Source organism: Sus scrofa, chromosome 8 (genome assembly GCF_054392235.1).
Source record: "Sus scrofa isolate SSC_HxYL_T2T_F1_AM1 chromosome 8, Sscrofa_HxYL_maternal_Yorkshire_Landrace_v2.0, whole genome shotgun sequence".
Lineage (NCBI taxonomy): Eukaryota > Metazoa > Chordata > Mammalia > Artiodactyla > Suidae > Sus > Sus scrofa.
In genome coordinates, this window is record NC_139390.1 from 57,554,303 (window position 1) to 57,560,000 (window position 5,698).

The window sequence follows — 5,698 nt, forward strand, 5'->3', positions numbered from 1 at the left end:
TCTCAGCAGAAACGATCTTATCTTACGGGGTTTATGGGTGGCTAGAAGCATGTGGTTCTGTTCATGTCATGCTCGAGGTTTCGGTTTTTGCCCTCCTACCTACCCAATGGTCGGCAGATGGAATTCTTCTGGTTTTCTCTGGCCATCCCTCTCCTCGAACTCACGGGTCCAGTTTTTCTCCCACATTTGACTTTTCCGGGAGATCCACAAAAGGAAGCGCCAACCCTTGACATCCACCGACAAGAGATCACCACCCTCTGCCCCTCTTTAGCCCCTTCTCATCCTCATGCCTGCCTGCACACATCGGAGACATTTCCAAGTGCCCAGGAGGATCCTTGGACCCTGACACCTCGAAATCTTCCCTGAGCAGCAGTGCTCGGGACTCAGACCTGGGGTTTATCACGGGCTCCAACCACGACCTTTGGTTTTCCTGGGCTGGGAGATCGGTTTCATGAGATGGAACCGGCTGCGGATTCAGCTTCTGGATCTGGAATGTGAAACGTTGTACACGACTTTTTTCAAGGCATGACTGTAGGGGAACGAAACCTTGCCCCCCCCCCCCCAACCCGCCACATCCCAGATGTCACATGAGCACGGGGAGGAATTCTGTGGAGCTGGAAACAACCATGACCCAAAAGAACACAGGAAGGAATTCCTGTCATGGCGCGGCGGAAACGAATCGGACTAGGAATCACGAGGTGGCAGGTTTGATCCCTGACCTCGCTCAGGGGTTTAAGGATCTGGCATTTTTCCGCGAGCTGTGGCATAAGGTCTCAGATGTGGCTCGGATCCCGCCGTTGCTGTGGCTGTGGCTCAGGCTAGCAGATGCAGCTCCGATTCAACACCAAGCGTGCGCGCGCGCGGGGTGGGGGGGGGGTGGGGGGGGAAGGGAAGCAAACCTCCTAAGAACGACGAAAGTGCAGTTAGGAAACAGAAAATGATGATCCCGGAAGTCCACTTGAATGTGGTTGGGAATCATGCATAGGACCACACCGCCACCGTGTGAGAGACCAGTGCAAGACAGCTGAACAATACAAAGCGGGGTGGGGGGGGGGGGTGCTTGGCGGGGGTTGGAGGAGGAGGAGGAGGAGGAGGAGGAGGAGGAGGAGGAGGAGGAGGAGGAGGAGGAGGAGGAGGAGGAGGAGGAGGAGGTGGGGGGAGACGGCGGCACTGGTGGTGGGCAAAGGTGCCTCTGGGCGAGGACTTTGGTGACCATATTCTCATGGCAGGCTTGAGAGCCCAAAAGATGACATGGTGGAGGCTGAAGTTAAATTTGGTCAAAAGGAAAACAACCATGAGAAAAGATGCGTCCACCCACACATAGAAAAGATATCGTGCCAAGAATGGGAGCCCTGTTCCAATGGCTCTTCCTGGGATTGTGGGAAATGAATCGATAGCAAGAAGATGCTTTCACATCCATGTCTTCAATGACTCCTGTACTAAGTGCGTCGTGGTTTTGCCAGTTTGGCAGAGTTGTGGAATGTCATCCGGCAATTGCATCTCCCCTGCCCAACCAGCAAGATGGAGTTGTTCTTTTTTTTTTTTTTTTTTTCCTGCTGCACTGCCTTTCCTGTGCCAGGGATCGAACTTGAGGCTCAGCTGTGACCTAGGCACAGCGGGAACTCCGAGATGGATTTCTTTTTCCTTCTTTTTCTTTCCTTCCTTCCTTTCTTCCTTTCTTTCTTTTCTCTCTCTCTCTTTCTTTTTCTTTTCTTTCTTTCTTTCTCTTTCCTTCCTTTCTTTCTCCTTTCTTTTTCTTTCTTTCTTTCTTTCTTTCTTTCTTTCTTTCTTTCTTTCTTTCTTTCTTTCTCTCTCTCTCTCTCTCTCTCTATCTTTCTCTTTCCTTCCTTTCTTTCTTTCTCTTTCTTTCTCTCTCTCTCTCTCTCTCTCTCTCTTTCTTTCTCTTTTCTTTCTTTCTTTCTTTCTTTCCTTCTCTCTCTCTCTCTCTCTCTCTCTCTTTCTGGTTTTTTTTTGGGGGGGAGCCACACCCGCAGCACATGGAGGTTCCCAGGCTAGGGGTCAGTTCGGAGCCTTACCTGCCGGCCTACACCACAGGCACAGCCACGCGGGATCCGAGCCGCGTCTGTGACAGACACCACAGCTCACGGCAATGCCAGATCCTTAACCCAACAAGTGAGCCAGGGATCAAACCTGCAACCTCATGGTTCCTGGTCGGATTTGTTTCCACTACCCCAGGATGGCAATCCTGAGACTTGCAAAGTTTATTGTTTGTTTCGGGTTTTCTCCACCCCCTCTCCCTCCTGTTTCAGCTTTATGTTTTACTTTTTGGCCACACACACGGGCAGCAAGTGGAAGTTTTTCCTGAGCCAGAGATGGAACCTGCACCACACAGGGGCAACCAGAGCCACCGCGGTGAGAAAGCAGGAGCCTTGACCCTGTTGGTCGTGGGCTTCCTTCTTCTTCTTCATCTGTTGTTGTTTTTTGGGTTTTTTTTGGGGGGGGGGTTGTTTTCCTTTTTTTGTTTTGTTTTGTTTTGTTTTGGATGAGATTTCAGTTCACCCCCCCACACATACACACACACTCATAGTGTTGCGTTGTACTTTCCCTCCGTTGTGGTTGGTCAGTCATGCTGAAATCCATGTTTCTATGACCTGACCACCAGAGCATTTGCCCCAGGCAGCCATTTGTTCTCTTTGGACTTTGTCTCAGTCTATGCAGAGAGAGATTTTCATTTCCACTTTCCTAGGATCGACTGTATCCTTCTCTCCCTTCCTAAGCTTCTGGGCTTTGCTTGTCTGCTTTTGACAGACCGTCTCCGTCGGTAAGGGTGGCAGGTATACCGACTCCTGCGTTGTCGTTCTCCGAGAGCTTGCCGGGTTTCGTTTTTGCCAGTCCCCGCCTACCCTCCCGCCCTCCCTCTCTCCCTCCCTCCTCCAGCTCCGTGCAGGGAGGTGGGGTGGGGGTGGGGGAGAGAAGAGAAGGTGGAGGGGAACCTGAGATCTCTCTCGCTAGTGCCACCCTCACCGCGCCGGCTTCTCTCTGGAATTCCCAAGCCCAGGAAGGGACATGCTTGGGGGAGCGAGCGCGGCTCCTTCTAGGCAACAGCGAGAACCTCTTCCCAGCTCCTTCCCCGCCGCCGCCGCCGCCGCCGCCGCCGCCCCCCTCTTTCCATCTGCTGCCATCACGCCACGCAGTGCCTTGCCAGGAGGCAGCTCCGTAGTGGAAGCCTCGCGGTCGTGCAGGACGCCTGGCGCCTCGGCCCCGGGAAGAGCTCGGGCATTTGGGTGGCCGGCGCTGTGTCGTTGTGTCGCCGCCGGCCGGCCGGCCTTCCGGATCTGTCCTGGTGACGTTGGTGGCGGTTGTCGCGTGCCATCTAGTGTCCGCTTTTATATCGTCCCTTCCCTCTGCAGCTTTGGGGACCTTCGCGAGGGATGTGACTCAGCCATCCGGCCTGAGTCAGAGTTCCGGGAGGCTGGCGACACTGGCGGCGACAGCTCCGGTGGCTCAGAGGCCTGGGAGTGTCCCTCTCTCACCGGAGATTGGGCGTGCAGGCCTGTGAGGGAGTGACTGTCACCGCGCTCCCCAGGCAGGTTCTGGGGCCGCCTGGCCGGGTCGACCAGCATCCGCTCTTGCCGCTCCGGCCCCGGGGACCGACCAGGCCTGGGCCGGGCCGCCTCCCTAGCGAGGGGAGAGGGTGTGCGGCGCCCGGGACTGCCTGTGCTCGGGTGGCCTGGCCTTGTCCCGGGTCGCCCTTTGGAGCGTGAATGACTCCCGCCCGCCGTCCCTCCAGCCTCTCATCCCCGAAGTGAGGAGCGGCCCGGGCTGTGCGCTGTGAGGGCGTTGGAGGGCGCGACAGGCTCGGTGGCCGGCACGCTTGTTTCCCGGTCGTCATGCCGGCATGGGTCCCTCCCCCCCTGCCCCCCGACTGATGGCTACCGCCGGCCCGTGCGGAGTCGTACTGACGAGGTCTAGACCGGCACAAGCCGTGAGGGGTGGAGCGGAAAGGGTGGCTCGGGCCCCGGCGCCTTCCTTCGCGGGGTCCGTTCGTCGGAGGCGCCTCCGTGGAAACATTTTTTTTCCAAGTCCTGATGGATCCGGAGATGGTGGATGGTACCCCGCCGGCCCCCTGCTCCCGGGTGTGGCCGGGAAGGGTGCACCTGGGCCTGAGGCGTGCCCATGTAGGGTCCCGGTCGTTGGACAAGACTTCGTTTCCCACGCTCTCATTCCCCCCCCCCCCGCCCCCCCGCCCTCGGAGTGTTTCCCTGTCGGTCGGTCGATCTGTCGGGAGGTGGGGACCGGCCTGAGCTGGATGGTGTGTCCTGGATTTTGGGGGAGCCAAGTCCCCGTCTGGAGCTCCGGACAGACCGATACCTGCCCGCGTGGGCAAGCCGGGAAGGGCTTCCCCGGCTGGCCGGCCGGCTCCACCTCCTTCCTGTCCCTGTCCCTTCCTTGCGGTCACGCTCCCCGGGTCGACCAGATGGCCCTGAGAGCGCTGGGTCTGGCGACTCTAGGGCAGGGCTGGGGGACAAGTGTCCGGATGGGGGTTCCGGGGATACCCCCACGTCCTGTGGGTGGGCCCCGCTGCTGGGCATGGACATTTTTCGCGGCCGAAATAGGCCTTTTCTGTCACCAGGTAGATGCTGACACGATCCTCTTCAGCGCCTGTCGCTGGAGACCTTGGGCCTCTGGATGCACGTGGGGGGCTTTGGGCTTTCGGCTGCTGTCCAAGGCCTGACCCTGCCCTTTGCACCCCGCGTGGGGGCCGCTCGCCTGGGCCTGTGCGCCGGCTCTCGCTTGTGCATCCAGCTGGCCCATGCTGCGGTGTCCCCTCCGGTCTTTGGCTGACCCGAGGGCGGCAGGGCGCGTGGCCCTGTGGGGTCTTCTACCCTGTGTGCCTCCCTGCTGCGGGCACCCGGCGGCTCGGCTGGAACAACCCCACCCTGTTGGCTCCGTGCCACGTGTCAGGCATTCTCCCTCCCGGGGTTGTCAGCCGCTGTCTCTCCCCTGAGAGAGGAAGGGGAGGAGGAGGAGGAGGAGGAGGAGGGGGGGCCGGTGAAGCTGAAGCAGGCCCCCGTGGTGATTGTCTTTGCTGGCCCTCCCTCCCTCCCTCCCTCCCTCCCCTCTTCTGGGCTCTTCCCTGGCTCTGCCAGGACTGATCGATGTGGTGATGTGGCGCTCTCCTGGGCTTGGGCTTAAGCCGCGCCAGGTGAGGGACGGCCGCTCATGGTGAGTTGGGCCGCGCCTCTCATTCTGTCGCGGGCCCCTCGCTGCTCCTCCCCCACCTGCGGGTGGTGTGGGGGAAGGCAGGGGTGCGGCCTCCAGCCTGACCTCTGGTCTCCCGCCCTGCTGCCTTCGGGTGTCAGTCGGGGGGGGGGGCCTGGGTCCTTTGGGACGCAGCAGGCATTCTCGCTTTGCCTCCTTGGCGTGTGCCTTGCGAGCGGTCCCTCCCCAAAGTGGGGGGAGGCCTCCCTCGCTGCCATGCTTCGCATCCCTGCGGGTGCGTGAGCGTGCCTCCCCTGGTCCTCTGTGGTGCCCCTGGAGTACTCCGGGTTGCCTGTCAGATGCCCGAGGCCGAGCGGTGGTGTCGTTTTCCTCTCCCAGCGGTGAGTCCCCTCGGGTCCCCACTGTGGTGGTGGCGTGCCCCACGAGCAGCTTCCTAAAGCTCAGGGGAGGGGGTCGAGACGGTAAGGCAGGGGAAGCTTGTGTCCCCTCCCCGGGAGGGGCTCAGGTGGACCCC